The sequence below is a fragment of the Dermacentor silvarum genome, chromosome 10, assembly GCF_013339745.2.
Source record: "Dermacentor silvarum isolate Dsil-2018 chromosome 10, BIME_Dsil_1.4, whole genome shotgun sequence".
Taxonomy (NCBI): domain Eukaryota; kingdom Metazoa; phylum Arthropoda; class Arachnida; order Ixodida; family Ixodidae; genus Dermacentor; species Dermacentor silvarum.
In genome coordinates, this window is record NC_051163.1 from 104,144,514 (window position 1) to 104,155,871 (window position 11,358).

At 48.1% G+C, this 11,358-nt stretch overlaps 1 pseudogene; it reads left to right on the top strand.

Annotated features, from left to right (window-relative positions):
• The first annotated feature begins 503 nt into the window (after positions 1-503).
• Positions 504-1,367, top strand: LOC125940864 (uncharacterized; annotated as a pseudogene).
• Positions 1,368-11,358: the final 9,991 nt, after the last annotated feature.

Below are 11,358 nucleotides of genomic sequence, written 5' to 3' on the forward strand. Positions count from 1 at the left end.
GTGGCTGATAACCAGAAGTTGGCTCGGAAAGTAACAGCACAGGAAGCGGGATCTGCCAATGTAGCTGTTATTTTTGATCGCACTTGGCAGAAACGAGGCCGCAAGAGCCATAATGGCATAGGCACAGCCATTTCTGTGGAAACAGGGCTTTCCCTAGACTTTGAAGTTTTGTCCAACTACTGCCAGAGTTGCAGTACACGCAAGCCATTTGAAAGCGAAGAGGAGGAAGAAATATGGCAAGCTTTTCACTTTCACCTTTTCAGTTAGTCTGAATGCTCGCTCGCATAGTAATCTAGTTATTGCAATATCTGCCTTCCTTTTGCCTTTTACTTTGCGTTTCTTGTTTTCAAATACGAATTTTCTTTAACATACCCACTGCCACCCGATTCATGGCCTATCCCCCTTAGTGGGTGCGAGCCATGACAGAGGTTCATCATCGCCATCATCATCATCATCATTATATGCCAGTGTGCAAAAAAAATTTATATTGCACAGCACACGCCATGGAGACTAATGCTGCTGAGAGAATATGGAAGAGGACCGAGTCCTACAGTAGTCCGCTGAGATTTACAACCTTTCACAGTGATGGCGACAGCAAGGCTTATACAGCTGTGTCAGCGGCAAACGGGCATGGAAGTGTGCCCATCAGAAAAGAAGACTGCACCAGTCATGTAGCCAAGCGGCTTGGGACTGCCCTGTGAAAACTCAATGCCACGAGGGGAGAAGCTTACAGATGCAGTAATTCAGAAGCTGCGGAGCTACTTTCAAGTAGCCATCACTGCCAACAGAGCAAGTGTACATGAAAAGTATTATGCAGTATGGGCATAATTTTTCCATTCATGCTCAACAGATACGGCCGAGAACCATAAGTTTTGTCGGGATGGAAAGGACTCCTGGTGCAAGTTCAAGCTGGCAGAAGCGTTGGGTCAGGCAGCCTCAGCACACACCCCTATTATCACAAGCAGCCAGGCCAAGACAATGCTGCCCATATACAAAAGGCTGACGAAGGAACAGCTACTCACTCGCTGTGCCAAGGGGAAAACTCAAAATGAAGCCGAATCATTGAACAGCAAGATTTGACTGTTGTGCCCCAAGACGAGGTTTGCATCACGCACAGTCGTGGAGATGGCAACAGCACTCGCTGTCCTGCGGTTTAACCAAGTTCTGCAACTAACGAACAAGTTCTGCAAGAACTAGGAGTGCTTCCCTCAAAGGAACTCGTTGCGCTGGGCAAAGACTGTGACAAGAAAAAGGTTTCGAGCATGTCGACGAAACAGACAGCAGAGGCAAGTTTTCGCCGTCGCCGTCTAGCCTAGGAGGCTCGTCTGGAGCCTGCTGCTCAGAAAGACTCTGAGGGAACAACATAAGGTGCGGGTGAATTCTAGCGTTGTGGATTGGATCTGGATACTCTGGCCTACATTTTGTGCAATGTTCATATAGATAGCACTTCTACAACAGTAGTAAACAGCTTTTATAACTTTCGATCGCATTTTTCTTTACTTCATATTTTGGGCAAAACAAGGCTTTTGTGTACAACATTTTATGTACTTATTGTGGTCCAATCAAGACCACATTTGGTGGGATATGCAGAATGCACTTATCTAGGATTTAATGCAATCGCTTGATTTTTAAGGATGAAAATTTTTAGTCGAGGAGCGCTAGTTGCAACTCCCGATCCTCGCTGGCGAGCCAAGTCTCCCACTGCTCCTTTGCGGAAAGTTTGCCGGCTATTAGCGGTGTATTAATTTTGGGTGGTCTGTTCTGGCAATCCCACGTAATGTGGGATAGAGTTGGCCGGCCTTCACACCACGGACAGTGAGCGCTGTAGAATGTGGGCTTAATGGCATGTTTCAAATAAAGATTTGGATATGTGTGCGTCTGTATTCGCCGCCAGTCGTAAGAGTCCCGCCCGGTTAGCTCAGGGTGTGGTGGACTGTACTATCGTCGCTCGCACCGTTGGTACTCAAGGATGTCTCGCGGTAAGAAGGGGTTTTCAGGAGAGTTGTCGGCCGCTCGGTTGACAAAAGCACGAGCTGCGCCATCCGCTCTCTCATTGCCATCGAGTCCTGTGTGACCCGGGCACCAGATGATCATGTGGTTCTGCGTTAGGTTGGATCCTAATAATGAATGGTGCTGTGTGGTATCCTCCCGCTGAGGAATAATCTACATGCGACTTGGGAATCTGTAATAATTATCGACGATTTTGCCAGAGCGTTCTTAGTTTTTATAGCTAGCGCGATGGCTGGAGCTTCTGCGGTATTCGCAGATGCGACTCGAGCCGTGGCGCAAGTCAGAAGCCCTTGATCTGCGGCCGCTCCTACTACTGCGAGGGTGTAATTATAAGTGCTGCATCTAGCGACATCTGCGTAGACCGTATCCGGATTTCTACCGAATTGCTGCAATAACTTGCGTGCTCGTGCACTTCTACGACCCCGGTGGTACTTGGGACTCATGTTTTTGGGGATTGGGGCTACTATGATCTTTTCCCGAAGTACTTTAGGTAGAGATTCCAGTTCTTCTGCATACTGCGGACAAGCGGGGTAACCAACGCGCCTCTCCCGTTGAGACATGAGCACCGCTGCGCATAGCTCCTCGTAGTTAGGGAATCTCCACTGAACGCCTGGTGGCCCTAGGAATACATAACTACGAGGAGCTATGCATGTGGTAGGCCGAGAGCCGCTTTGTACGACGTTCTGATCAACGCATCTAGGGAATTTAGTTCAGTTTTCGTGGGGTCCTGGAAAGGGAGACTATATGTGAGAACGACTTCGCACAAAAGCCTGAACGAGCCGGATCGTCTGTTTCCTTGAAACCTTTTCGGTGATAAGTTACTCTACGAATCATGCGGGAGATCTGTTTCACCGTAGTTCTAAGAGTTTTAATGGTGTGGTCCACTCGTTTGTTGCTTTGCAGCCACAGTCCGAGGACTCGCATTTTATGGACCTCTCTTACCTGGCTGTCTCCTATAAAGAGGTTGACCGGCTCTTGAGTTTGACGGCTTCGACCTCGGATCCTGATATATTTTGATTTATCGGGAGCGCAGCTCATTCCGCTGCTGCGAGCGAACGTTTCAACAGCGGTCGCTGCTTCTTGCAGGATTTGTTCTTTTTGTCCTAAAGAGCTTCTAGTGGCCCATAGTGTAATATCGTCCGCATATAACGCGTACCCAAGCCCGGGTATGACTTCGAGTTTTTGGGCTAAGCGTCTCATGCCAATGTTGACAAGAAGGGGCGAGAGTATCGCCCCTTGTGGTGTACCTCTATTGGGAATGGGAAAAGAGTCTGAGCGCGTAGTGCTGATGCCTATTGTTGCGATGCGAGAGGTCAGGAAAGAGCAGACGTAGTCACAGATTCTTTCTCCACAACCAATGTCATTCAGGTCAGATAAGGTGAGTTAATGTGACATAGTGTCGAATGCACTTTTCAAATGAAGAGGGAGGACGAGATGTTCTGCACCAACCGTGGTGTTGCAAAGGACTTGTTCCCGAAGTAGCAGGAAAACATCCTGAGTTGGCAAATGTTGGCGAAAGCCGAATATGTTTGTGGGAAAGAGGTTGCGGTCTTCAATTTAAGACGTGAGGCGCGTGTGAATCGCCTTCTCAAATAATTTGCCAAGGCAGGAGGTTAGTGATATCGGTCTGAGATTTTGTAGATCATGAGGTTTTCCTTCATTCGGAATAAGCACGATTTTGGCCTCCTTCCACTGTTGTGGAACCACGCCCCTCTCCCATACATGTTCAAATATCGAGTAAGGTGTTCTAGGTGTTCGTCACTCAGGTTCCGGATCATAGCATTTGTGAGCTGATCCGATCCTGGAGCAGTATTTCTCTTCCCAGCTTGCGCTGCCGCAGAGAGTTCTGCTTTAGTTAGCGAGGCGTCGAGCACTGCGTTTTCTTGCCCTTTGTATGGTAGGCTGCATGGGGGAGTGGTTACCTCTCCTACGTACTTATCTTTGAGCTTAGTGTGGAGGGCCTGTTCTGTTCCCGGAAATTCTCGGGCAAATTTCCGGGCAAGTTTTTGAAGGGTGTGGTTCGTGGCCGTTTTGGTTTTTCCTGGTTCCAGTATGCTGCGATGTATTGCCCCTGTCTTGGAGGTGTGTAACGTTTCGCGAAGTGAGCCGCAAAAACTCGCCCAGCTCACTGCCTCTAACTGCTGTGCGTAAGCGTTTGCCGCTCGGACATTTCGGCGATTCTATGGCGCAGTTTGCGATTAAGTCGCTGTTTTTTCCATCGCTTGGTTAGCCCCCTTCTGCCTTCCCACATGTGCAGCAGATGGCTGTCAAATATCGGCGTTTCAGCTGTGAGCGCTATTCGCTTAGATGTTGCTTTATGAGCGTCTCGTATGTACGTTGCCCAGTCTTCAGCGTTCTCGGGTAATATCGGCGGCATGGGGACTTTGCGATAATTTACCCAATCCGTGATTACCACATGCCCACAGGCTCGTCGAATTTTGGGAGAGCCTACCGACACGCTGAGGATGCAATGGTCACTACCTAGATTCTCTTCTAGGTTGGTCCAGAGCACCTCGTCAACATTGTTTGTGAATTTAAGATCTGGAGAGGTGTCCGCACTGACGCTGTTACCTAATCTCATCCGGTTTTCGGGGAAAACGATAAGTTGGAGGTCATATGCTTCGACCGCGTGCTTGAACTCCCGGTCTTTGGGGGTGTCTGTTCGGCAAGTCCAGCTGGTGTGAGAGGCATTGAAGTCCCCCGGAAGCAGTAGTCGATCGTAGGTGCCGCAGTGACCCTTGACATACCGAATGAGGGCCTCAAAATCGCCCCGCTTTTTTTTCTTTAGGTGGACTATACACATTCGTGATTATGGTTATTGCTTTGCTATGCTTCTGCGGTAGTATGTTACGAGGTTGAGGCTGCTAGTCGCTAGGTAATCTATACTGGTTGCTATGTCCTTGAGCACCATCGTCGCAACCTTAGGGTAATCTGGGTGGGATATCGTGTAGTAGCCAGTTAATTTGACCGGCTTGTTACCGATCTCTTGTAAACAAATGACACCAGGTTTGAATGACGCAGTGTTAATGTATTACTGTAGAGCAGCCGCCCTTTTGTGGAAGGTGCGGCTGTTCCATTGCCAGACTTCAAAATATTCGTGGTGTGCTCGTGTTTTACTCGCCATGAATAGTGCTCTCGCTGTCTGAGGACGGTCTGTGTTTCGGACGGCTGCTAGACTGAGCACCCGGGCTGGTGCTGGCTCGCTCTCGAACCGCAGTCCTTAAACTGGCCCCAGATTCATCGGCGTAAATTTTTAGACTTTGTAATTCTGCGTACATCTGCTGCTGAAAATTTTGCACAGTTTGTAGTTGCACTACTTGTGCCCTCCATGGTATTAGGCGTCGTTATAACCTTCACAGGCGAGCCTGCTTCTTTAGTATGTGCTGTTTTGTTCGGTTCAGTGCCGCTGCTAGCTTTAAGGAAGCCCAACTCTCGTTTGATTTCTGCCAGGCTCTTGCGGAGAAGCTTGTTTTCGTTAATTATTTTTTTCATATGCGGGATTTTCTGTTACAGGAGCAGTAGGCGAAACGACTCGTGCCCAGCTTACCATGTTATAGTGTGGCGCTTGCTTGGTCGCAGTGCCGGGAGCCCCAGATTTAGGCTTCTTGGATGATTGTGAATGAGGTGGGTTGATTTTTTCATTAGAGTTCTTTGGTGTCCGCGATCTAGATCAACGGCGAGTCCCTGGTAGCTCTGGCGAGGGATCCGATCCGGATACTTCATCGTCGGAACTTAATCAACGTTGGCGTTGAGGTGGCTTCGTTGAGGTTTCCTTCCGGGTAGTCCGCTGAACGCCAGCCCTCGGAGGTCTCTTGCTTTGGGGTTTGAGACGTTTTTTGCAACTTCGGTCTCCTGAATGAATGAATGAATGAATGAATGAATGAATGAATGAATGAATGAATGAATGAATGAATGAACGAATGTGTGTGGTTTAGTTGCGCAAGGGCCAGGTATGGCCAAAGAGCGCCATGCCAGTGTTTGTTATTTCGCAGTGAAGTTATGATTTCTGAGAAGTAGATGTGACGGGGCTGTAAAGGGGCCTAAAATAGTCGCTGTAAAGTGCGTAAAATCAACATGTAGTAAGATAATGGCAATGACTGGTGACGTGTACTATGAATATAAAAAATGCATTGCTAAAGAATGATACGATATACAAAATATGCAAGATATAAAAATTGGCAAGAAGCACTTCTACCTGAACAGGTAGAAGTGCTTCAAGGGCTTGGAGGTATGTGCTATCCAGAACAATTATCACAGCGGCATCCTCTGGAGAGAGGATGCGCTACGAATGTATTGGGCTAATAACATGTAGCACAACATCTTTCAAGAAACCGACGACTACTTTGGCGTTAAAAAGCGGTTCTTCACCAATAAACATCATAGGATGAAGAGGGATATGATAGTGGTATGTTACAGGGAAATGTTTCGTTCTCTCCGTTTCGGCTTCCCGACACTCCAGGAGAACATGGAGGACGGTCAGCCTCTCACCACATCTACCGCAGGTTGGTGGTTCATCGCCAGTAAGCAAAAAACTGTGGATGCCATATGTATGTCCTATTCTGAGCCGACAGAATATATCACATCAGTTCGCCGTGTTTTTGATGCCGAGGACTAGAAACCTAACTGTGGCTTAATTAGGTGAAGCTTATTATTTATTTCAGCGTCCCACAGGCGCTGCCAGTGGCCTAGCAGTTTCCTTCGCAAAAAGGCTTCACATCTGTGGAAGGCATAGCAGTGGCAGGATTTATAGCTTGCGATGTAGTTGATGTGGCCAGCTGGTCTGCTAGCACATTGCCCTCGATGCCTCTATGGCCAGGCACCCAGCATATAATGACATGCTGGTTTGATATATACGCTCTGCTTAGAGTGGAATCGAGCTCAGTGAGCACAGCATTTTTGTGTTTGCAGAGTGACATCAGGGCTTTCACGACGCTTAAGGAGTCTGCAAATATAATTGCTTTTTGAAGTTCTGATTTCCTTATATGATTCACGACCAACAATAGTGCATGGGCCTCAGCCGTAAAGATACTCGTTTCCGGGTAGAGTACACCGGATTCCGAGGATGGGCTGACGGCTGCATAAGTCAACCCGGCATGTGACTCGGAAGCATCTGTGCATGAGTACTTGGATTGAAGCTCTAGGAAATGCATTTTCATGTGTGCACCGGTGCCTGCTTCGTGATCTCTACAAACGATGTATCGCAATCGATGAGTTGCCACTGCCACGGCGGTAACAGTTTTGCTGAAGCCATAGGACATTGTTCAAGAACTGGAACACCCATTTCCTCACTGAGGTTTCTTACACGCCAAGAGAACGGCTTTCTCGCTGCAGGTCGGTTATGGAAGAGTGTGGCAGCGGTCACATCGTTTATGGTTGAATAAGAAGGATGTTCAATGTTCGCTTGTACTTTCAGAAATTATGTAAAACTGCTGTATGACCGCTGCAGATGGAGCGACCACTGATTCGATTCTACGTATAGAGGCTCTGTATTGGACTTGTTCTGAAAGCACCCGTCGCGAGGCGGATACCCAGATGGTGGACGGGGTCTACAATTTTGAATGCACTTGGCGTTGCTGAATTATAAATTATAGCTCCGTAATCAAGGCGTGAGCGGACAAGACTGTTATACAAATTAAGCAAACACTTTCGATCACTGCCCCATGTTGTGCGCGACAGAAGTTTTAAAAGATTCATTGTCTTCAAGCATTTTGCCCTCGAATGCTTAAGATGGGGAATAAATGTGATTTTAGAATCTAATATGATTCCTAAAAGCTTGTGCTCACTACTCACGGAGAGCGCATCTCCTATAATTTCAATAGTTGGGACAGGCGTTATACCTCTCTTGTTTGTGAAGAGTACGCAAGTGCTCTTCTGGGCATTTCATTTAAAACCATTTTCATCTGCCCATTTGGACAATTTGTTTATTCCAAGCTGCACTTGTCGTTCGCTGATGGCAATGTTGCATGACTCGCAGGCTATTTGCACATCGTCGACATAAACGGAATAAAGCCTTGTGCGTGGAACGACTGTGTGCAGGGAATTCATTTTTACAATAAATAGTGCGCAACTAAGCACGCCCCCTTGCTGTACACCGGTCTCTCGGGTGAAGGCCCTAGATAGAGCGTTACCCACTCTTACGCGGAATGTACGATTAGAGAGAACTTTCGATAGTGTTTAACATGTTGCCACGGACACCCATCGCCGAAAGATCTCGGAGGATTCCGTAGCGCCATGTCGTTTCATAAGCCTTTTCTAGGTCCAGAAATACTGAGAGACAAAAGTGCTTATGTATAAAGGCATCCCTAATATAAGACTCAATGAGAACAAGGTGGTCTGTTGTGGACATACCTTCCCTGAAACCACATTGGAAGGGGTCTAGGATTTTGCCACTTTGAAGCACACAGATCAAGCGCCGGTTTATAATTTTTTTCGAATAACTTGCAAATACAGCTTGTCAATGCTATAGGTCTATAACTACTGGCTAAGGATGGGTCCTAGCCTTGTCCATGTATAGGGATGATCACACTTTCCTTCTAGAAAGATGGAATGTAACCAGCGGCGTACATGACATTGAAAAGACTTAATAATGTTTTCAGGGTTTCAGGGTGCAGGTGCTTAATCATTTCGTACATGATACGATCGCCACCTGGTGCGGAGTTGTTGCAACAGTTTAGAGATGCCTTAAGATCAGTGAGAGAAAATGGTCGATTGTATGTATCATTTGGCGCACATTTGCGTTCGAGGGGTTGTCGCTCTGCGCGTTCTTTGAACTTCAAGAAGTGTTTTGTGTAGTGTGACGCACTGGAGATGTGTTCAAAATGTTCACACTGAAATCAGCCTGATCTTCTAGGCTAGCACCTTGTGTGTTTACCAAGGGGAGTGATTTTGTGTGACGTCCTTTTAATGTGTTTACTCCGTTCCACACTTTTGTCTCGTCTGTATAGGAATTTATACTGCCGAGATACTGCTCCCAACTAACTCTCTTAGCACGTCAACGTATTCTTCTGCTCTGAGACTTTGCTCGTTTGAAATTGATGAGATTTTCGGCAGTTGGCGAGTCGCGAAGCAATTCCCAAGCCTCGTTGTTTCCGCGCCTTTCTACAACCGTCGTTCCACCATGGGATGCGACTCTTTTTGGCTAGCCCGTTAGCTTGTTGGATGGATTTTCTGGCAGCCTCTATTATGAAACCTGTAAAGTAAGCCACAGCATCGTCTATGCTAAAACCAGCAATGTCATCCTGACCTAAATACGTAATTTCTCTGAAAAGAACCCGGTTTGCTGATTCAACTTTCCATCGGGGAATATGTGGAGAGCATTCAGCCTGTTTTGTTACATTTATGACTATTGGGAAGTGGTCATTTCCGTATTCCGTAAGGGTTCTTAATAATGTTCCAATCAAGGTAAGGTATTAGTGTACTGGATACTATGCTCAAGTCTATTGAGGAGTAGGTTTTGTGCGCAACGCTATAATACGTCAGCTCCTTCTTATTGAGTAGTAATGCTTCCGAGAAAAAAAGAAAATTTTCTATTAAACGCCCTCTTCCGTCACAACGGCTGTCTCCCCACAAAGTGTTATGCGCGTTTAAATCCCCGACAACTATGTATGGCTCCGGAAGTTCATCAATGTAGTTTTGAAATTCGGTTTTGTGGAGTTTATAATTCGGAGGGATGTATATAGAGCTAATAGTAATTAGTTTACTGAACAACGCCGCGTGAACAGCAACTACCTCTAGGGACGTACGGAGTTTTATTCTCGGCAGGCAACAACTCTGTCCACTTCGATAGCCACACCACCGGATGACACGGCCGTGTCATTGCGGTCTTTACGATAAATAGCATATTTTCGGAGGAAATTTGTTTGCGTGTGTTTCTTGAACACACGGCACCTTTGTATTATACTTATGTAGGAGTTCTTTAATGTCATCGAGATTGTGGAGGAGACCCTCGACATTCCACTGTAATATTTGTGTATCCATGTTGAATGTAGTCTTTGTGCTGTGTGTTTGAGAAAGACGAGTTATTTCACAGGGCCCTTTCCGGGCGCCGTGATGCGGTGTTTTAGGGGCGAAGCACCTTAGGGCCGAGCCTTGTCCCTCGTAGTCCGTAGCTCTGGTTGGCATGGAGACCGCAATGTAAGTATGTATACGCACATATATATATATATATATATATATATATATATATATATATATGTTCGTCAAGCTCCGGCTTCCTGAAGCCTACTTCCGCTTCCGGTTCCGTTTCCACTTCGGGTTCCGCTTCCGGTTCCGGAAGCCAGCTTCCGGCTTCCGGAGAACGCTTCCGGCGTTTTTCTCTCTCGTCCGTAGCTAGGGGCGCTGCGGTGCACAAGGGCGTTCGTTCACCGACGCGCGCTCTCTTTCTCTCTCTTCCGTAGCTAGGGGCGCTGCGGTGCACAAAGGCGTTCGTTCCCGACGCGCGCTCTTTCTCGTCCGTAGCTAGGAGCGCTGCATTCCACAAGGGCGTTCGTTCCCGACGCGCGCTCTCTTTCTCTCTCGTTCCCGACGCGCGCTCTCTTTCTCTTTCGTCCGTAGCTGTGGTTTACCCGAATGATCCTCCGGTGCTTCGCCCACTCATCACCATTCACTTCGAAGATATGCGGTTTATTTTTTTCTTATCTGGAGCGGTCGAGAGATTCTCGCCGCTCTTTAGGCGCTGGCGGTGCCGTATGGCCGGTTGTGTCCATTGCCTCTTGCGGGGCGCTGGGCACACGCTCTTGCGAGTGGTTGGTTTGACGTGAAAGCCTCGTCTCGAGGGACGAGGCCCTGGAGGCCACCAGCCCGGAGGTCGATGGCCCATTCCGAGATGGCGGAGCAGCGCTAGCTGCAGCCGCCAAGGGGGCGGATGGCGTCACCGCCGGCTCAGTGTGTGTGGGCCAAACAGTCGCCGGAGGTCGTTGTGGCGCTGCTCCCTGACGCGCCACTTCGGCCGAGGTGTTCTTTGGCAGATACACTACACGCCTGCGTGCCTCTTTGAACGATATGTTTTCCTTTACTTTGATTGTCACGATTTCTTTTACATGCGAAGCATCTTATGGACGGGGCTATGTCACTGTCTCCCTCCCTCCATCCATCCGCCGTGCGGCGTCCACACCCGCACTGCGCATGTACATCCTCCTCCCCCTCCTTTCGTCTCCTTGTCTCATCTCCTCTCCTCTCGGCATTCATGCGCATCCTTCTCCCCCTCCTCTCCTCTCCTTGTCTCGTCACCTCTCCTCTCGGCATTCCTCGTCTACTCTCCGACGCTCCTCTCCAGATTGCGCAACGAATCACAAACCTGCGGCTCCGCGCGCGATAATGCGAAGCAGCTTAGGTTAGAGGCGAGACGGT